The 22518-nt window shown below is 38.1% G+C and overlaps 2 non-coding genes across 2 annotated transcripts; both read left to right on the top strand.

The window, feature by feature from the left end:
* The first annotated feature begins 11896 nt into the window (after positions 1 to 11896).
* On the top strand, positions 11897 to 11968 carry Trnam-cau (transfer RNA methionine (anticodon CAU)). Its single transcript has one exon. It is a non-coding gene; the product is annotated as a tRNA-Met (tRNA).
* A 112-nt stretch (positions 11969 to 12080) lies between these two features.
* On the top strand, positions 12081 to 12153 carry Trnam-cau (transfer RNA methionine (anticodon CAU)). Its single transcript has one exon. It is a non-coding gene; the product is annotated as a tRNA-Met (tRNA).
* Positions 12154 to 22518: the final 10365 nt, after the last annotated feature.

Raw genomic sequence — 22518 nt, 5'->3', positions numbered from 1 at the left:
AACCTGTTTTAATCCACCTAGTGGTATAAAAATGCCTTTCTCATATAAATCATACTATCATCAGTTCGGTTTTACATCTCATCCAAGTCAATCGATAAAACGAAACCGCTTACGTTCGGGGCGGAAGAAACCAAGTACAGTATTGTGTTGTGAACAATAGACCTCGAAATGAGTGAGCCAAACGAACAACAGCTACCGCCGACACGAAAGAATACAATTGTTGTTGACTTCAGGCAGTGCAAAATTCGACCTTCGATACGAGAACTTGAAGGTTTGCTTAAGGAGCAAATGCATCTTGACATTAAACGTGTGCATTTATTTCAATGCAATAAGACGAATAATGTTGTTTACATCCAATTTTATAAAGAGTTGGATGCAATTTAATTCGCAAAAGACAATAACAATGTGCACTATGTGGAGCACAAGAACATTAAGTACAACATTCCAGTATATATGGATGATAGTGCTATAGAAGTGCGTGTGCATGATATTCCCTCAAGCGTCACCGATTCTTATATTCGCAAAACTATGTCCCAATACGAAGAGATTCTCTCTATCGAAAAAAAAGTGTAAGAATTTTTTCCCCGGTATTCTAAATGGCGTACGTTTATTACGCATACACTTGAAGAATCCTATCCCTTCTTATGTGATTTTCGGTCAAGATACAAGAATTCCGTGCAAATCACTTGTTACCTATGACAATCAGATGGCCACATGTCAGTATTGCCAAAAAGCTGTTCACTACGGTAAGTCATGTGATAAACTGGACAAGGATACAACTACACCAAAGGACAACGGTATTTCCTTCACACAAACCCCAAGCACACCTAGCACACCTGTGACAGCCGCCAACAACAATGAAGCATTCCCTTCAACGAAACCATCAGTATCCTCTATAGAACAAAGTATACCGGCTGCAGTTAACAACTTACCCTCCAATTAACCAGCAATTGCAACCAATATACAACAAGGTGCATCTACAGCAACTAGCAACGAAAAGAAGACGGAAATTGACAACAATACCATCGATGCGGCAATGGATGACGAGACGAACCACGAACGAAGTGCCCCTCAATCCTCGCAGGAGGAAAATGGAAGCTTCTCTTCCCCTAGAAAAAGGGTGACAACGAGATCCAACTCAAAACAAATTTATTTAAAAAATCGGCTCAATCGGCCACGTAAAGCTTGTACGCAAGTAGGCCTGAATAAAAAATATCTTTTAAATAAATAAAAAAAATATCATACTATCATATATAATACTGCAGTATTCTTCAAAACAATTTTTTTCGATTCTTAAAAGAATAACCGAAATCGGTTTGTTTGACCGTCTACTGATAAAAACTATCAATTGGAGAAGATTTGAGGTCGATGCCGTCTATGAGAAAAGTTAGAACACATATTTTCATTTTTTTGCGCATTTTACCCCATAACTCCGGAAGAGAAAGTCGGATCCAAATAATATTCAGGAACTTTGTATGGAACCAGAAGACCATTCATTTGGATCTAAGTTTGTGAAAATTGGTTCAGCCATCTCCGAGAAAAGTTAGTGCAAAAAACTTTACATATACACACATACACATACACACACATACACACACACACACACACAAACATTTTGCGCACTCGTACGTACTACTTTTCGTTTTCCGTTTTTCGATTTTCGTTTTTCGTTTTTCGTTTTTCGGTTTTCGGTTTTCGGTTTTCGGTTTTCGGTTTTCGGTTTTCGGTTTTCGGTTTTCGGTTTTCGGTTTTCGGTTTTCGGTTTTCGGTTTTCGGTTTTCGGTTTTCGGTTTTCGGTTTTCGGTTTTCGGTTTTCGGTTTTCAGTTTTCGGCTTTCGATTTTTGGTTTTCTTTTTTCGGTATTCGGTTTTCGTTTTTCTTTTTTCGGTTTTCGGTTTTCGGTTTTCGGTTTTCGGTTTTCGGTTTTCGGTTTTCGGTTTTCGGTTTTCGGTTTTCGGTTTTCGGTTTTCGGTTTTCGGTTTTCGGTTTTCGGTTTTCGGTTTTCGGTTTTCGGTTTTCGGTTTTCGGTTTTCGGTTTTCGGTTTTCGGTTTTCGGTTCTCGGTTTTCGGTTTTCGGTTTTCAGTTTTCATTTTTCGGTTTTCGGTTTTCGGTTTTCGGTTTTAGGTTTTCGGTTTTCGGTTTTCGGTTTTCGGTTTTCGGTTTTCGGTTTTCGGTTTTCGGTTTTCGGTTTTCGGTTTTCGGTTTTCGGTTTTCGGTTTTCGGTTTTCGGTTTTCGGTTTTCGGTTTTCGGTTTTCGGTTTTCGGTTTTCGGTTTTCGGTTTTCGGTTTTCGGTTTTCGGTTTTCGGTTTTCGGTTTTCGGTTTTCGGTTTTCGGTTTTCGGTTTTCGGTTTTCGGTTTTCGGTTTTCGGTTTTCGGTTTTCGGTTCTCGGTTTTCGGTTTTCGGTTTTCAGTTTTCATTTTTCGGTTTTCGGTTTTCGGTTTTCGGTTTTAGGTTTTCGGTTTTCGGTTTTCGGTTTTCGGTTTTCGGTTTTCGGTTTTCGGTTTTCGGTTTTCGGTTTTCGGTTTTCGGTTTTCGGTTTTCGGTTTTCGGTTTTCGGTTTTCGGTTTTCGGTTTTTGGTTTTCGGTTTTCGGTTTTCGGTTTTCGGTTTTCGGTTTTCGGTTTTCGGTTTTCGGTTTTCTGTTTTCGTCGGTGCATAGCAGTTCATGTTGAACAGCCACGCCACTCGGGAGTTCAACAAAAACCGCAAGATAGACATGAAGGAAAATATTTTAAGTTGAATCGCAGTTGTACTTCAAGTGTTTCTCAAATAGAGAAACTTGACGTCTGCCTTGACTATTGAGTGGCGCAGAAGTTTAACATTAACTGATAAACACTGATCGGTCGAAGACGAAAATAGGTCGAAGAGTCATGTGCGCTTTGCAAAAATCGGTTTCTTGTAACCAAAACCCTAGATGACTAAATCCATCTACTGCTTAATTCGTTTGTTATTTTAGTTTTGTTATAGTTTTTTTTAAACCCCTGTTTTAACTTTTATGGTATTTCGCCTGGGGGCAGTTTCGTTCTTCGTTTTCATATAAAATTAATCTAGCGAATCCCTAATAATAATTATTTTGGACAAAGTTTCCTGCCCGGATAGCAGACCAACCTATTCTGGGATCAATATTCATCCACATAAAAAAAAATCTACAATTTATGGACCAGAAGAATATTTACTCACTAAATAACTCCCCCTCTCTCCCCAGTGTCGTCGTTTTACCAGGATTCTCCGCGAACTGAAAGCCTGTATCCGACAATCATCATAAAAATATTTCAGCTTGCCCGACGTGAAACCATATATTTTTCGTATAAATCAACAGACCCAATCGGAAAACGTCAAACGACGAGTTCCTTTGAAAACGAATCGTTATTCTATTTGCGTGAGGCCGATTAGGTTTTTTTGTTGTGTTGGTCTGCATGCTTGATGCATCCCGGCAGCGTCGGTTGTTCGGATGCAATTAAGTCTCATCCGAAGATTTGTCGGTCCTTACGCTCCAAAACGTTTCGACAGAAATCCGCGTGTGACTCCCGCTCGCGAGGACCAGTGTCAGTGAGGAAGTTCGCACGAGACGTGTCGGGACTTGAATCGGTTTCGGAATTTTTTTTTAGCTGGAGGCCGTAAAACGAGATGTCTGCGCTGCCGTCGTCCCCCAACTGGACCAGTTCTGTGTGCCTGTTTGTGCTTCGGTTTTGGTCACACAGAGCGGTCCGATTTCAGATTAAATCATTAGGCAGAGAGAGAGAACCATAAAAATGGCTCCATCTATACCGATGAGGATGAAAATGATTTGGATGACTAAATTTACGGTTTTGCACCAAATTGCACAAATGCATGCGGTGCAGCAAGCCGCCGAAAGCTGAGTTTAGCAAGATGATTAGGTTGGGCGCATGCAACCTCTAGAAATCGAGTTCTAAGAACCTGATCTGAGTTTAATGATTTTGTTAGCAGCTGAAAATGGATTTTTTTAAAACCATTTTTGCCACATAAGTGGTAGTTTGAAAGCCAAAAAAAAAAAACAATTAAAGTAACGTTACGTTTGGGCACATAAATCTTGTCCTTTTTTCTAACTCAAAGTGAAACACGGTTGATGGGTTGAAACAGTTCAGCAGAATGAAACTCATGATCAGCAGGCTCTGTCTGAATCCGATTTAAAAATTCTCCACAAACCACACAGCCACAACTGGGAAACGTGCCACTGGAAGACGTCTGAAATGTTCAACCCGATGTGCTTATCAACCCATCAAACGTCACCTTGGCATTGCAACGTACGGAAGGCAGATATCCAAATCCGGTGAAAAGCACCAAATTAGGCAAAACGGTGGCTGAACTACCAATCGTACGCGGCGGCATTCAGGCGTCCATTCCATCCATCAGAACCATACGCGGGGACTGAAATGGATGGATGGAAGTGGCCAATTGCATATTGTCAGTCAGTCACCCGTGCAGATGCTGCTGCTGCTGCTGCTGATGCTACTGATGCAATCGACTGTACCGTGGGGAGTAAGTGCATTCTTACTGATTCTGATGAGTTTTTGACTGACATTGCGCTGGAATGCTTCCTTTGGTAAACTTTTGTTCTTCCTCGGTTTCTTGCACGCGTCCCGTTCTCACGTTTAGCATTCGGTTGGACTACGGGAAAATCGGACGATGGAGTGTTGCGAAGAAAGAAGTAAATGCGAGAGATTCCCATTTGCATTTGCTAATTTCAGAGAATTACTGCTTGTAGTGAATTCTGCCATTTTAAAATAGTGAATAATTAATAATAAATACGTAAATAGCGTTTCGGAAAAAGTATTCGAAAAAAAACTAGAAGCATTCGAATTTTATTAAATTCATGAAAAAACTAATTTTTGACCGATGTGCAAAAACTGGTAACAGCAAAAGTGCATTGTAAGATGTTATATATTTGATATCTGATATTTTCACAGTTGCACTCCTAGTTAATTACGTAGGTTTTCTTAAGCTTGCAAATGTTCTTCCGAAACAATTTGCTTGGGAATAGCACGTCGATTCACATTGTGTGAACTGCATTGATTCCTGCATGCTGATCAATACCGACGCCGGCCATATCCAAATGCAGATTAACTTGGGAAGGAAGGATAGTTAGTTCAATGTATGTTACTACAAGAAACCGAAGAATACTTTACATTTCAACATGCAACACAGAAAGGGGTTGTTTGTTAGTAAATTTTCGATAGATATTATCATGTGTTTATTGATCGTTGTAATTTTATCGCGTTTTGTATTAATATGGGTTTCTTACTAAACTACGAAATTTCTTTCAAAATTCGTAAAACTCCAGACAACCGGCTGTCTGGAGGCTCGCTATCAATTCGTGCATATAATTTATTGTGTTCTATTTTTTCATTAAACAGCTGTAATACTAGCAAGCTATCACTCGATTACCATCAATCAAACAACAACGCCTTATGCGACACGAAGTAATGTCAATAACTACTCCGTAACCAAAATAATAAAATACTAAATGAATCTCGCAGTCTAAACTATATCTACTTGCTTCCTTGTTAGGCACGGACGCAAGAAATATCTGCACGGTTATAAATTTCACGCGCGCATCATAAACTTCGCGTTTACGCCGAATAGAAGTAGATCCATTGATCAAACGTTCCCCGAATAATCGACGGAGTTTAGTCTAACCCGGTTTAAGGAGAAATATAATGACTTTGTAAATACGAAAAATGTAAAATATCTCTAACTAACGATCTCACCAGTATCCTGTTTCTCCTATTCGCACTGCTCTAAACAACACGAGATGACATACCACTACTGAGAAAATAAAATAAAATAAACACTTCGGATGGGTTTTCTGCAGACCAATTGTAGATTTTTAGCTTGAAACCCACGATTAACTTGTAAATTTTTACACATTCCATATAAATCTAATAACACCGACAATGATATGCAGACGACGCTTCGATCGGTTGACGTTATTTAATTTTGGGCGGTAAATTCGCAGCTTGCGTCGCTTGAACATTTTTTAGTTTCGCGAATCAAAAGTTTTGATAAATAACACTTTTCACAAATCCATTACCACTTGCCACAGCTGCACTACACTTAAAATAACTGTTCCGATCAATTACTTGTTTTATACACATTGAAATTATATTTTTTAAGGCACCCCATCGTACTCCCAGTGATGTCAACTCTCCTATTCGTCATATGGATACAAGTTTTTGATAAACTATCAACTCTGAAGAAAGAATTGTGCAAACATTTTACGGACCTTCATCAAAAGTTTCTTCTTACAATGTTTTTATGTTTCACCCACTTCAACATTTCAACAGGTTTTTTTTAACTCTGTGGCATAAGCGGCATCTATATGAAACACCAATCAGACAGATAAACTTATCCTCTGATCGAAAAATTTTATTAGAAAAGCTTTGCAAAACACAAACTTTGCAACCTTCAAAAAATCCAGTGATTCCATAGGTAATTAGAAAAAAATAACCTTAAAATGCACTAAAAATGAATTTATTTTTTATTCCTCGCGCATTGACATAGTTAGATTTAAAACCTATTTTTTTAATAACGTTAAGATTTCAAACATTGTTTCCCCCCCAGTTATCCGCAACACATAGTTTGTTATTGCGAAACATAGATGAAATACGTTGATAGAGTGTGTTCCGGATAATGAGTAAGTGCGGGACTCATCAGTTCAAGCAGTTGATGAATTGCCAGAAGTGCCGGTTCAAAACAATTCTACGGAATTTAGAAACTGAACTGCATCCAATGATTTGGTATCAATTGGTAAAGTTCTAAAATATGACGTAATCAATATATTCATACCAAGTAACCGATTTTGTTACCCTCTCGTGCAACTTGTATGTTCTCTGAGTGAGGTTACCTTCCTACCGGAACGAGATAAGTTTATCGACGAAATCGAAAGTGTAGAATTTGTTGGGTTCTATTTTTTGAATAAGGGAGCAATTTCGGAAGTACTTCTTATTTAAATACTGAACTAGACTTATTCGTATTAGCAGCACAAGCGATACAATCGATACAGTATTAACGAACTCAAATGAAGCTATATCTCTCCAAAACTATAGAAGAGAAAAATCACTATCAGAATGCATTGAGAACATCTTCATAAAAGATTGTCCTGGTACATCTTCTAAACTAAAAATGCAACTAGACAATGTACAGTGGTTCGAAAAATTAGACACAAATATTTTCACTGTTAAATATTATGTTTTTGTAGTTGGTGTCTTCACAAAAGTTATGTGCACAGTTCGTAAAATTCTTGTGATTTTAAATCTTATCAGATGCACATATGGAGCTTCATATTTCACACACATTTATATTCAAGAATATGTAAAATTGTGTGATTTGAAAATTACATGGCTTTAAAATGAAAGGAAAAAAATCAAAGATCGATATCAACAACGCGACTTGAACCGAAAAACATTAGTTCTCAAAGCACACCAGATAGTCGACTAAGTCACAGAAGCACATGTCTGCTTGGCTGGTAAATAGTGCATATAAATTCATACACTCTCACTTGCTAGCCGAGTGCAAATTACACTCCGAGCCAGTAAATTTCTTTACGAATGGAATATTGTGCCATTTGAGAAGTTCAGTAGTTATGAATTGTGTCGTTTGAAGAATTATGTCACCTGTAAAATTCATAATTTCTTTCATGTATTCAACTGGCACATCTTTTGATGATCATTAGGGTGGTGCATTTTTGGTTTTAAATCTGAATTCCAACTTTCTTAATTTACTTTAAAAATTATTGCGTAAAGTAAAGTTGTAGGAAATATTATTTTGAGCAACTTTGCTGAAAAAGCTAAATTCCTATCTCTGCATTTGATCGAGTTACATCAATTTTTTGGAGTAAAAGTAGAATGGCTGGCTCTCAAAAAATTCTTTTTTTATTCTAACTTTTTTGTGAATAGTTTTTTTTTCAAATGGCGTGACCGATTTTCACAAACTGAGATTCAAACGAAATGTCGTATGGTCTTATAAATCGCTATTGAATGTTATCCTGATCTGACTTCCGGTTCCGGAATAACAAGGAAATATGTGTAAATTTATGAGTAAATGTGCACTCAATTTTCTCGGAAATTTTTTAACTGATTTTTACAAACTAAAAAGTAAAAATGTCTCAAAATTCTTTAAAAAGTCCCTGAGAAGTTATTCCAGATCCGACTTCTGGTTCCGGTATTACAGCGCGATTAGTAAAAGTTTTCAATTTCACTATTACTTTCTTACCAGCGATGGAGAAACGAGGTGCACATTTTTATAAAACTTGCTGTTAAATTCATCTGGTTAGCAGATCTTGTTAGTTAGTGAATACATAAAACTACTTTGGGACTACTAGTCCCCGGATTCCGCTTCCTAAAGTACTGATAATGTTGCAGAAAAGTTCCAAAAACGAAATTAGCTTCGATTACTCAGTAACAGTTAAACCGATTTTCACGAATCATGATTAAAATTAAAGCTCTCATTGTCTTCAAATAAACTGTGCTATTTCATCCCGAAATTATAGAGCGAATAGTGTCAAAACATTCAAATCGTCATTCAAAATGACGATGCAAAACTGGTACGCGTCGGTACGTCCGGCTTTGTTCCGTTCGCAGCGTGCTTTGTTCAATTTCGTATAGCGTGCAGGGTTGCCACATTTAAGTATATATTATTTCCACACACTTAGGCTCAAATTCAATGTGTGACAAAAAACAAAAGTCTCGAATCAGTATCGTGCGGCAAGAACAGATGGGTAGAAATAGACTCGTGATCATTGTATGTGTTTCTGTTGAATTTGTTTCCGTCGATACGGGACTGTAAGTACAGCGAAGCATGCTTAGTTTTCGTCCAATCAATTGGACTTTCTCTTCATGTGTTTTCATATGCAGGGTAGTTTCATTGGTAAAACAATTTCCCCGGTTAGGAGTTAGCTACGGGTTTGAGTCCCGTCTCTGTGGTAACATTTTCGCGGTTTTCATTACATCATTGTGTTCACATGTCAGTTTTCCAATCTGTTTCCCCGTTAGATACTGATCATATTAAAACTAGCTCAAGACGGCTCTATGTCTTAACAAAGACTAATACCGTTTTCGTTTTAGAACCTACACGCGGGCAACTCTGACTCCGAGTAAAACGAACACGTGGTACGCGCCCTACACAACAACTCATATAAAAAAGAAAAAATAAACAAACTCACATGGATACGTGGTGCGACCCGAGAAAATTTTCAGAGCGAAACTACGCGATTGGAGTCCGATCCAGAGTGACCCCAGGTTGCTAAAACAAACTCATCCAAAGTTGTTTTGGTGACTCTGGGTCAGCTCTCGGGCTGCTCTGATCAATAAACGAAAACGGTATAAAACAAATCGTTGCAGACATTTATTTACAAAAAATCACAAATTATCGGAATCGGAATCGAGTGGTTCAAAAGTTATAAATTTACCAATTACATCTTTTTTAAAGGAAATCGAAAAAACACGGAAACTACGAAAACTTGAAATTTTCAAAAAATTAAAAAACTTATATCCTCAATTTTCGGATATGCTATGTAAATATGTTTCAGCATTCAAAAATTAAATAATTGAAATTACATTGTTCGCAAAGCATGAAAACCGTTAAAAAGTTTCACAACTGACTTCTTTAAACACAAAACTTCAACTTTACAATATTCGTATATTTTTTCTAAAAATTATAAACAGTTTTTGTAAACATATAGAAAAATTAGCGGAATCGGTCGGCCGAACACAATTTTTGTACAATTTACAGTTTCCGAGTTACCACGATTTGAAGAAAGTGCATGCAAAAATACATCCGCTCGTTTTAAAAATCAGTCTTGAATCGAACTGCCATATAAATTTTTTGTCGTACTGAAAACGTGCGCAATGTTTTTTTTCGAATCGGAGTATATGAAGTCTGATGATTTGCTAATTATTTCTGCAATTGCTCACAGGCGGAAATTTGGTGAAAACGAGCGTGAAAGTAAATAAATCTTGAATTTGGATTGAGTAAGGTATTGAATAATACAATTCAAAATAACATAAAAAACTGATCATTTTAGGGGTTAACCAATTTTTGTGCGTAGGGCACATAACCTTTTTCATATACTTTTTGTTTCGTCTTCGACTCGACAGTACATAACAGTTTATGTTGAACTGTTATGTGACCCAGCAGTTCAACATAAGCCGCTAGACAGACGTAAAGTTACTGCTACTTGCAGAACACTTATTTTTTTTGCATCGAAGTGCAACGTCTTACCTGACTTTATGAAACTTTATGTTTATGTTGAACTGCTGGGTCACATAACAGTTCAACATAAACTGTTATGTACTGTCGAGTCGAAGACGAATCATAAAGTATATAAAAACTGAGCTGAATTATTCCTAATGTATTTTCCAATAAATGTTTTTTTTTTAATAATCACTGAAAATATCTGGGACGCAGTCACGCATTCCGATTATCATAGAATAAGAAAAACTTTCGTTGAAACGTTTCTACCTGTCCACCGTTAAACTATTTTCGTAGAATTCATATTGCCATTTCTTATAAGAATAAATTCAAACTGGGTAGCGAGTATAAAACTCATTGATGTTCAAGTTATTTCCATACACTTTTTCCCAGTTGCAATTGTAGTATTGAAAACAGTCCTCCAACAGCAACAAATATGTTACCGCATAATCAATCCATCCCGTCAGCATAATTGTCTGTCACGGTTTACCGCGTGGCAAGAATGCAGGACGCAGGGGTGCTCGGACAAAAAGACCGACTCATACCACAAACTGACTGCGTCAAAGGTTTTGCTTACGTCGTGCATTACATGCCGTCTTATTTCTGCTCACCTCACAGTGAAATCTCCGGAATGGGGGTTTCCCAGAAGACGAACGAGCGTTGAGTAAACGGTAGACACGGTAATGCTACGTACCCCCGAACCACACGCTCTCGATGGCAGGTAAACGCCCCAAGGGTTATCTCACCCTAAGCACCACTCAGGGCAACTGTATAGTACATAGATCAAGTGTCATTTGTTGACCTCGAACCAAACCGAAGCAATAGCGTCGGACTGGCATCAGCGTACAACAACCTCGTGGTGGCTACTGAAGGAAGCTGTAAAGTTGAACGAGACGACAAACAAAACAAAACAAAAAATACCCACTACTAGTCGTTTCGGATGTAATCCACGGTATTATCTTGAGCTTTTTTGACCACCATCGGAAGATTACGATAAGGAACTAATGGATAAACAGTGTTTCACTGCCGAAATGTTCATCGCCTCCCAAACGATCTATGCCGGGAAATGTTCGAGTCTTAAGAAAAATGACGTTTAGATAAGATTTTTAAACCGCACCCGCCAACTCTATACCAACCGTCCCACAGAGTAGACGAACATTTCAACAAAAGGCAAAAATAAACATTTTCTGCATGCCATCATCAATCGGTTGGTTAGCTGCTACACGATCAGCGCGTAACCATCGTCACAACTCTCCCCCGGATCGCTTCCACACCATCGACGACGACGACGACGACGATCTATCAAAGTGTGGTGTTTCCACGCGGCCTGCTGTTATCTGAATCAGATTGCAGCGTGTTCATTAGCGCGCTTTCGGGTGCTGCTGTCTTCCACTCGCCACCAACTGACCGACCGACCGACCGTCCGAACAGGCGAACAGACCGGCGGCAATCGTGTGTCTCTCTCTTTCTCTCCTGCCGCGGTATGCTTTACCTTCCTTCCTTTTCCCTTTTCTGTATCTCTGTTTTGTTTCAGGGCGGCACTGGCGTGACTCTGCTCTGCTCGGTTGAGCTTCCTACCTGTTGTACCGCAGAGAGGTGTCTTCTAGTTTGTCGGTGCAGGCAGGCAAAATAGTTGAGACCGAAATAGCAAAACGATGTGTAATCAGCAGCCGAATGCCGTGTAAAGCAGAGTGGCGCAGTGGAAGCGTGCTGGGCCCATAACCCAGAGGTCCGTAGATCGAAACTACGTTCTGCTATCCCTCTATCCTATTCGGAAGGGAGATTTTTTTTAGTTCTGTTATTGTTCGTGCCGTTTGAGTTATAGCATCAGAATAAACTGTATATGATTCTGATCAGAACATTTAAGGGGCCTCGATGGCGCAGTAGGCAGCGCGTAAGTCTCATAATCTTAAGGTCGTGAGTTCGATCCTCACTCGGGGCATATGTTTTTTGAATAAAAAAATGAGGCTTGAAATTAATTTAAAAATTGATATTTCTTACAATAATCAATCAATCATCTCTTGATGAAATTTTATGTAACCTAATTCCAATTCGATTCAATCAAATACTTAGGGCGCATTCAGTAGTGTTCTAGTTCTAGATGCATAATTTATGCCAGTTACAAAATTGAAATCTGAATTTTATAACAAGAAAAACTGGCAGCCCCAGCAGTGTTTTACTCGTGTTTCAAATATACGAAAAAATAGAACGGCATCGTAGACCAGTTTTAAATTTGACAGAAGAACTGGTCGAGTAAATAAAACTAGAATGGCTTGCTGGAGATATGTTTGTTTTAGTTTCAGTTATATTATAGACCACCCATATGAATCTTGCAGCTGCTGAATTTCCTCTTACACCGTAACTAATTATTTACCCCTTCCTTTTAGCAACTTTGAAGCAGTTCTATCACAGCCCTTTCTATTAAGGGGGTCACTCTATGAAAAATCTATTTTACCTATTTTTATAAATATAAAAAAATAGGTAGAGAATTCGCTCAAAGTCCCGGAGGGCCGGGTGTCATATACCAATCGATTCAGCTCGACGAACTGAGCAAATCTTCGTGTGTGTGCATATGTGTTGTCAAGAAAGAGTTCGAGATCTCAGAGATAACTGGACCGATTTTGATAATAATAATTGCAAATGTAATATCTCCCCGTCACCCTGAATTCTATTGAATGGTTTTGAGCTCGGATGTTTATTTTTTGAGTTATCCGTCGTTTTATGCCAAAATATTCAGTTTTTTTGACAATATCTGTCACAATTGACCTGGAAACCGAAATATATTTTAAGATTCCGCACGGTAATAGCTATCCAACAAATCAGAAATTGTCAAAATCCGTCCATTTTTGACGGAGATGTCGATTTTTTGTGTAAGCGACTTTTCGCCTTATTTCAGTAGCAGGAGTTTTACGCGCTTGATGATAAAGAGATGTTTCGGAGTAATGTGAAACACGAATTTCGATTCTGTTTTACGCAATTGTTTTTCAGCATCCAAAAGTCTATGCACAGCACTCTTTTTCATGACGTTTCGATTTTAGTACGCTTTGTTTTTGGCGACATAATCGTTCGAACATGACGTATGTATTAGGAAGATGGCAGTATTTTCAAATTCAAAACAATTTCATATTTATATTGATTTATGCTGCTTTCAACAATGATTACTGGAAGTTAACAGCTTCTTACACCCTTATACTATTCGAAGAAGTTTTTCTACAAACATGAACAGTCCTTTTTTTCATAAATACGTTTATTTCATAGGAAATATACATAAGTTTTTCTTCGCCGTGGCATCCACAGTACATAGTACTTTAAACCTAATACATTTCGAATATCATATTAACATTTTGGTATTAATTAGTTAATCTTAACACTCTTTTTATTAAGCGAGTTGCTATTATAAATTACATTAAATAAAATACATTTATTTTGTACATGATCTTATAACTATTCCAGGTTTGTTTGTATCAGTTCATCACTTTTGTTCAATATCATATAATTGGCTATTTGTTGAACTCATGGAAGAGAAAACAGTCTAACATAAAATAAGACTTTAATTGGAACTCCAATGGACTTAATGAAATGATCAAGAAGTTTCATGCAAGGAAGGTCACGAGTATGAACCGTCCTATTCAGTCTCCCATATAAGGTTTCTGAATTTCATTTGGACCCGACTTCTGGTTCCGGAACTACAGGATGATATATGTAATGAATTTAAAATAATGTCACTCATTTTGCTAGTAGATAGCTGAACCGATTTCGTCCATCTAATATTCAAATAAAAGGTCCTAAGGTCCCATAAAAACTGCTAGTTCTTAATCAGATCCGACTTCCGGTTTAGGAGATACAGGGTGATTAGTTTAAAAATTTGACCTAAATTCATCGGGTTTATCGGGTTCACAGATTTTGAGTGCCGACGACGACACAGATTTTGAGTCAGTTTTATCGGTATTCGATTTTCGATCCCGGAAGGTACTCAAAAATTTTATGTGGAACGCACTACGATTCCTCTAAGATGGCTACACTGATTTGCAAGAATTTCAAATTTAATAAAATGGTTTACAATCCATTAAGCGAATTTAGCTGGCTTCGGCTATTTCCGTATCCCTTTTCTGAAATTATCGGGAATGTTCAAAGAAGGCTAAAACGAATTTCAATTTCAAATAAATGTATGGTCCTATACAAAATTGGTGAATTTTATCTGATTCCGACTTCTAATTTTGAAATTAAAGGGCGATGAGTTTTTAAAATTCAAACTGTCATAGAAGATGACGATACCAACAAAACCCTTCAAAGTTGGGCTCAAAACTATTTCAATTTATTTGTCATACTAATTCATGGACATACGAACTATTTTTGTTTAGGCTCGTCTCTGAATGCCGTTTCTGGAAGTACAATAAATAATGGCAAAAACATTAAAAGGGGACCTAACTGCTACATCTCATGGAATGCTTAATCGGTTGTCACACGTTTAGATTGAAAGGAATAATTTTAAGATTATATACAATTTCTATCTTTGACTCCTCTTATAGTTCCAAAATTTTTATTACAATTGATTTAAAACGACGGTCATTACAAAAAAATCATGAAAAATAAATACAACGAAGAAGAATATTCACCCGAAAAAACACATGCTGATTGATAAAAAAAATATCATCTCACTGCTAGGTGGATTAAGCACGTGTTTTACCAATTTTAGTTTTTCGAAAAGTAATTCTAATTTTTGAAAACGTATTCAACTTTTTTATCAGTGTGTATTTTTTTAGAGTACCCAATCGATATCCTAAAACTTTTTCTCAGACGCAATTTTTGTACGATTTACAGTTTCTGAGTTACCACGAAGAAAAAACCTGATTCAATCCACCCAGTGGTGTAATGATGTCTTTCTCATATCAAACATACTATCATATAAAACACTGTGGTATTCTTCAAACTAGTTTTCTTCGATTCTTGAAAGATTAACTGTAATCGGTTTAGTTAACCGTTTACTGACAATGACTACCGATTGGAGTAGTTTTGCGGGCGATTTAGAATTTTTTCACGTATTCTGTTTCGCCTCTTCAAGTGACGGTATAATATTTTTAACACACGTCACCCTATTCAGGAATTCTGTACAGGACCACAGGATCTTCCATTAAAACCTAAGTTTGTGAAAATGGGCCAAACCATCACTGAGAAAAGTGAGTGAGCTCCATTTGAGAAAATATGACCACTATTCACTGTGCCTCCGGAATCGGAAACTGGGAACCAGGATAGCCGAAATCAGTTTGTTACGCCGTCTACTGATAATGACTATCGAATGGAGTAGTTTTGAGGTCAGTTTAGAATTTTTTCCGTTTTTTATTTCGTCCCTCTAAATTATGGTATAAAAGTTTTTAAACACTTTACCCTATAATTCCGGAACCGGAAACCGAATCCATATGAAATTCAGAAGTTTTGTATGGGATCATAAGACCATTCATTTGAGTCTCTGAGGTAACGCGCGTGAGTAATCTTAAACTGGAATTAGTCACACTAATTACCTTATAACTCCAAAACCGGAAGTCGGATACAGATGAAGCTCAGAATTTTTGTGGAAAATCATGAGACCATTCATTTGTGAAAATCGGTCACGCCATCTCTGAGAAAAATTAGTACACGCATTTTTATTTTTTTGCGCATTTTACCCCATAACTCCGAATCTTGAAGTCAGATCCAAACAAAACTCAGGAATTTTGTATGGGGCGATAAGAGCTTTCATTTGAATATAAGTTTGTGAAAATCGGTCACGCCATCTTCGAGAGAAGTTAATACACCTAAACCTCCGTTTACGAACACTTCTTATACGTTACCTCTTTTTACGTAACTCTTTTTACGAACCAAATCCCAAATGACGTAATCTTTTTTTACGAACCTATTTCGTAAGAAGAGGTTTTGGCATACATCGAAAGCGATTTCCGACTCCATGGAAACTACTACAATATGGGTATTTTTGGAACGGGTTTAAAGAGTAGATTCCGGAAAATGATGTTTATGTTAAGGTATTTTGGAAATCCAAGATGGTGACTTTCGGGCGATTGATATTCCTCCAAAACCCTTACAACATGGGTATTTTTGGAACGGAATTGATGAGTAGATGTCGGAAAATGGTGTTTTAGGTGGTTCTGAAATCCAAGATGGCGACTTCCGGTTTATCGATATTCCTTGAAAACGATGCCGCAATACTATGTTTGGTGTCGTCTCGAATTCCAATATAACATCCTCCGGTTTATCGATATGCCTTATAAACCCTTAAAACAAAGAAATTTCCGAAACATATTGGATACCAATAAACGATGTTTGAGCTCGTTTCAAAATTCAATGAGGTGACTTCCGGTATAGTGTTTTAAAGGAATACCAAGTTCAAGGAAAATTGCAAAAACTTAAAAAAAATAGTAATAAACTGGAAGTCACTGTTTTGCATTTCAAAACCACCTCAAATATCATTTTCCGACATCTACTTTTCAATCTCTTTGCGAAAGTACCCATATTGTAATGGTTTTCAAGGAATATCAAGAAACCGGAGTCGCCATATTGGATTTCAGAACCACCTCAAATATCGTTTTCTGACATCTACTTTTCAATCTCTTTCCGAAAATACCCATTATGTAAGGGTTTTCAAGGAATATCAACAAACCGGAAGTCTCGATCTTGAATTTCAAAACTACCTCAAACATCGCTTTCCGACATCTACTCATCAATTCCATTCCGAAGATTGTTAGGGGCGTTACATCCATACATACGCACACACACACACACACACACACACACACACACACAGACATTTTGCGTACTCGACGAACTGAGTCGAATGGCATATGACACTCGGTTCAAAAGTAGATTTTCGGCCCAGGTTCAAAAGTCGGTTTTCACAGTGATTGCATACCCCTATAACCCTTGTAACCACACAATACACCACACCACAAATACATTGGAATAAACACACTCTTTCACTTGAGAAATAAAAGTATTTTATGAACAGAAAAATGACACAATTTAAGTGGTTGGGAAGCATTTACCATTCATAAAAAAAGCAATTTCAAAACCATTAGTTTTAATTCTGATTTCATGTTTTAAGCGAAATAACATGTTTTTCTTCCGTGTTATTTCATATTGAGAAACGTCACGTTGAAACATGTTTTCCCAAAACAACATGATATAATGATCGGTCAAGCACAACCCTGCTAGCATTTTCCGTCATTTTTCTTTTTGTTTTAAGACATGACTTTTTTGGTCATTTATTGCTAAAACTATTTACTTAACGTAAAGGGCCAAAGTTTCGGAGCAAATACCCTTCGAAACGTCATTCAGTAATAGCCGTTCAACCGAGAAGGTTGTGTATAGAAGCGTACAGTTTAATAACGCTGGTTGGTTTACACGCGTTAAATACGACAACGGTTGAACTACAGGTAGAGACCTGTTGGCAGCAGCCGTTAAAACGTATAGTCGTGCTGCATAAGAGAGCCCTAGTGCTGGGCCAAGCTGGTGAAGGAAACAACAAAGGGCGTTTCCCAAGCTCTACCCAGGCCACAATATACAGCCACAAGTGCTGAGCAGGAGAGTGCAAAGGCACATTGAAGAAGAAGAGTGCAAAGGCACACAGAAGCAGGAGAGTGCAAAGGCACACCGGTGCGAAGGCACTTCGGTGCAGAAGCATATCGGTGCGGAGCACAAGGAAGAAGGAGACAAGACAACTCGGTCTTTCCACTGCCATACAACACGCAGGTATACACCGGTGACCTGCGCTGGTTACAGCTGGCGAAGACGAAAGCAAATCGGAATTCGAGTGGTGCTGGATGTCAGGTAGCAGTAGCATCACATCCAACAATCAGCATCCAACAAGAACATCTAGAGCAACGAGGATCTACACGGCAGTGCAACGGAGATAGACAACAATTTCAAGGTAGAAGTTTTTTCTTTTCCTTTTGATTGAGTACTGTGTAGTGTTGGTTTCAAATTTTATTTTAAAGTTTAGTTAAAAATTTTAATGTAATGGATGAATCCATGGACGTAAATCCTAGCATGAATCCGATACCCCCACGAACGAAAAAATATCAGGAGAGCTCTTCTGTGCCTTGGATAGTCTTTTTTAGACGTATATCAAAGCCATTAAACATTTTTCAAATTAATAAAGGTTTGACATCACGATACTCTTCAATCAAAGAGATCATAAAAGTAAATAACGATAAAATTCGTGTTGTGGTAAATAATTTGAAACACGCGAATGATATTGTCTCTTCGGAACATTTCAATAAAGAGTATAAAGTTTACATACCCTCCAAAGATGTCGAAATTGACGGTGTTGTTACCGAAGCGAGTCTTTCGGTAGATGATTTACTCAAGCATGGTGTTGGTCGTTTCAAGAACTCTATGCTTGAGGGTGTGAAAATACTGGAGTGCAAACAACTGTACTCAGTAGTTCATGAAGAGGAAAAAAAAGTTTATCGCCCATCAGACTCGTTTCGAGTGACATTTGCCGGGTCTGCGTTGCCGTCCCATGTCTATGTCGATAAAATTCGCCTCCCTGTTCGGCTTTTTGTTCCAAATGTAATGAATTGTACGAACTGCAAAAAATTCGGCCACACAGCTACTTACTGTAGTAATAAACCAAAATGTATTAAGTGTGAAGGGCCTCATAAAGATAATGATTGCAACAAGGAAATTGAAAAATGTATTTATTGTGGGAATAGTCCTCATGATGATATTTCAGTATGCACTGCATTTAAAGTGCACAAAGACAAAATTAAGCTTTCTTTAAAAGCACGGTCTAAGCGCACATATGCAGAAATGCTTAAAACGGTCATTGATGTCCCCCCTTTGGAAACCGAAAACGGGTTTTCAAATCTAGAGGAACCAGAGGACTCTGACTCTGACGAAAATAGTGAAGGTAATTCGTTTATCACTACCCAAGGGTCAGTTAAGAGAAAGAAGTCTTCCTCCAAATTACCAAAAAAGACACCTAAAATTTCATCTTCAAAAAAAGATCCCCGTGTTAAACAAAAAAAGTCAAAACCAAAGACTGTGCCTCCTGGTTTGTCAAATTCACAAACCAATCCAGGATCTAGTACAGAAAAAGATAATAATCCAGTGGGCTCCATTTCACAGCCACCAACAGGATTACTGAAGTTTTCGGAAATTGTTGAATGGATTTTCTCAGCATTCAATATATCTGAACCCTTAAAGACCCTCATAATGGCATTCCTTCCAATAGCTAGAACCTTTTTGAAGCAGTTATCAGCTCAATGGCCAATTGTCTCAGGTTTTGTATCTTTTGATGGATAATTTATCACCCGTCGCAAATGATACAATCACTGTCCTGCAGTGGAATTGTCGAAGTATCATGCCAAAACTTGATTCATTTAAAATTTTATTGCATAGCCAAAAATGTGATGTATTTGCTTTATGCGAAACATGGCTTACTTCAAACATAGCTTTAAATTTTAATGATTTTAACATTATACGTCTCGATAGAGACTCTCCGTATGGTGGAGTGCTTTTGGGAATTAAGAAATGCTATTCCTTTTATAGATTCAACATCCCTTCAACTTCTAGTATAGAAGTTGTTGCTTGCCAAATAAACATTAAAGGCAAAGATATTTGCATAGCTTCGGTTTATATTCCTCCAAAAGCACAAGTTGGACAGCAACAGCTTAATGAAATGGTTGAAGCCCTTCCTGCACCACGATTGATTCTGGGGGATTTAAATTCGCACGGTATTATGTGGGGTTCCGTTTACAATGATAGCAGATCATCTTTAATACAAAACATTTGTGACAATTTTAGCATGACGGTATTAAATATGGGTAGCATGACACGGATCCCAAGACCTCCGGCACGCCCAAGTGCATTAGATCTATATCTTTGCTCAACATCAATTCGACTAGATTGCACCTGGAAAATACTGCCTGATTTACACTGTAGCGATCATTTACCAATCATCATCTCAATTAGCAGTAGCAATTGCATTGCTACTTCAGCTAGTATTCCATATGATTTGACAAAAAATATCGACTGGATTAAATACCAAAGTAGGATCTCTAGTATTTTGAATTCAATGGAAGAGCTCCCTCCACTTGAAGAATATGACTTCCTCATTTGTTCGATTCTGGAGGCAGCAGAACAATCCCAAACTAAACGCTTTCCTGGGCCAACGACTAACAGAAGGCCTCCCAACCCCTGGTGGGACAAAGAGTGCTCAGAGGCTAAACTCGCAAAACAAAATGCTTGCAAGACGTTTCTAAAACGGGGAGGAGGAACTCCTCAGAATTTTGAAAAACTTATGGTTTTAGAAACCAAGTACAAGAGCATACTTCGAGCCAAAAAATGTAGCTATTGGAGACATTTTGTCGAAGGTTTGTCAAGAGATACCTCAATGAGCACTCTTTGGAACACGGCCAGACGAATGAGGAATCGTAACGTGGGCAATGAGAGTGATGAATACTCGAACCGATGGATATTTGACTTTGCTAGGAAAGTTTGCCCAGATTCTGTTCCTACGCAGAGCAGTATACGGGAATCTCCTCCAAATAATGGTTTTATTAATAACCCATTTTCAATGATGGAATTTTCTATAGCACTCTTGTCTTGTAACAATAACGCTCCAGGGTTGGACAGAATTAAATTCAACTTGGTGAAGAATCTGCCCAACCTCGCAAAAAGACGTTTGTTGGAATTGTTCAACAAGTTTCTTGAGCAAAATATTGTTCCACCTGACTGGAGACAAGTGAAAGTTATCGCCATTCAAAAACCGGGGAAACCAGCTTCCAATCACAACTCATATAGACCCATTGCGATGTTGTCCTGCATCAGAAAATTGTTCGAAAAAATTATTCTACGACGTCTCGACACTTGGGTCGAGACGAACGGTTTGTTGTCAGATACTCAGTTTGGCTTCCGTAGAAATAAAGGGACGAATGATTGCCTTGCATTACTTTCGTCTGACATCCAAATTGCCTTCGCTCAAAAGCAACAAATGGCATCTGTATTTTTAGACATTAAAGGAGCATTTGATTCAGTTTCCATTGATGTTCTTTCAGACAAGCTTCACCAAAATGGACTCCCAGCGGTTATAAATAATTATTTGCACAACCTTTTGTCAAAGAGACACATGCATTTTTCACATGGCGATTTGGCAACACTCAGAAATAGTTACATGGGTCTCCCGCAAGGCTCATGCCTCAGTCCGCTCCTCTATAATTTTTACGTAAATGACATTGACAGCTGTCTAGTAACCCCATGTACACTAAGACAATTGGCAGATGATGGCGTGGTTTCAGTTACTGGACCCAAAGCTATTGATCTGCATAAACCATTGCAAGATACCTTAGATAACTTGTCCGATTGGGCTGTTCATCTTGGTATCGAATTCTCTGCGGAGAAAACAGAGCTGGTCGTCTTTTCAAGAAAGCATGATCCCGCGCAGCTTCAGCTTCATATGATGGGAAGAATGATCCAACAGGTTTTGACTTTCAAATACCTTGGGGTGTGGTTTGATTCCAAATGCACGTGGGGAGGACACATTAGGTTTCTGATAACAAAATGCCAACAAAGAGTAAATTTTCTTCGAACAATAACAGGATCTTGGTGGGGTGCTCATCCGGAAGATCTAATAAAATTGTATCAGACAACGATACTTTCAGTGATGGAATATGGATGCGTTTGCTTTCGTTCCGCTGCAAACTCTCATATTATCAAACTGGAGCGAATTCAGTATCGTTGTTTGCGAATTGCTTTAGGGTGCATGCATTCGACACATACAATGAGTCTTGAAGTTCTGGCGGGAGTTCTTCCATTAAAAGATCGATTTTGGGAGCTTTCATCACGCCTGCTAATAAGATGTGAGGTGCTGAATCCCATGGTAATTAATAATTTCGAACGACTAGTCGAGCTTCGATCTCAAACAAAATTCATGACAGTATATTTTAACCATATGTCACAGGAAATCAACCCTTCAAGATATATTCCTATCCGTGTCAGCCTCCTAAATGTCCCTGACTCAACTTTATTTTTCGATACATCCATGCAGCGCGAAGTGCGTGGAATCCCGGATCATCTACGTTCGACGGAAATCCCAAAAATATTTTCAAGTAAGTTCAGGCATATTGACTCTGAGAAAATGTTTTACACGGACGGATCGCGAATTGAAGAAGCGACAGGGTTTGGTATGTTCAACAATAATGTTTCGGCCTCATTTAGGCCTCAGAACCTGCATCTGTTTATATAGCAGAGCTAGCAGCAGTTCATTATAGTTTGAGTGTAATCGTCACATTAATTCCAAACCATTATTTCCTCT

This window comes from Malaya genurostris, chromosome 3, assembly GCF_030247185.1.
Source record: "Malaya genurostris strain Urasoe2022 chromosome 3, Malgen_1.1, whole genome shotgun sequence".
Taxonomy (NCBI): Eukaryota; Metazoa; Arthropoda; class Insecta; order Diptera; family Culicidae; genus Malaya; species Malaya genurostris.
Note: the sequence above shows the minus strand (reverse complement) of the source record. Positions and strands in the feature narration are given on the sequence as shown.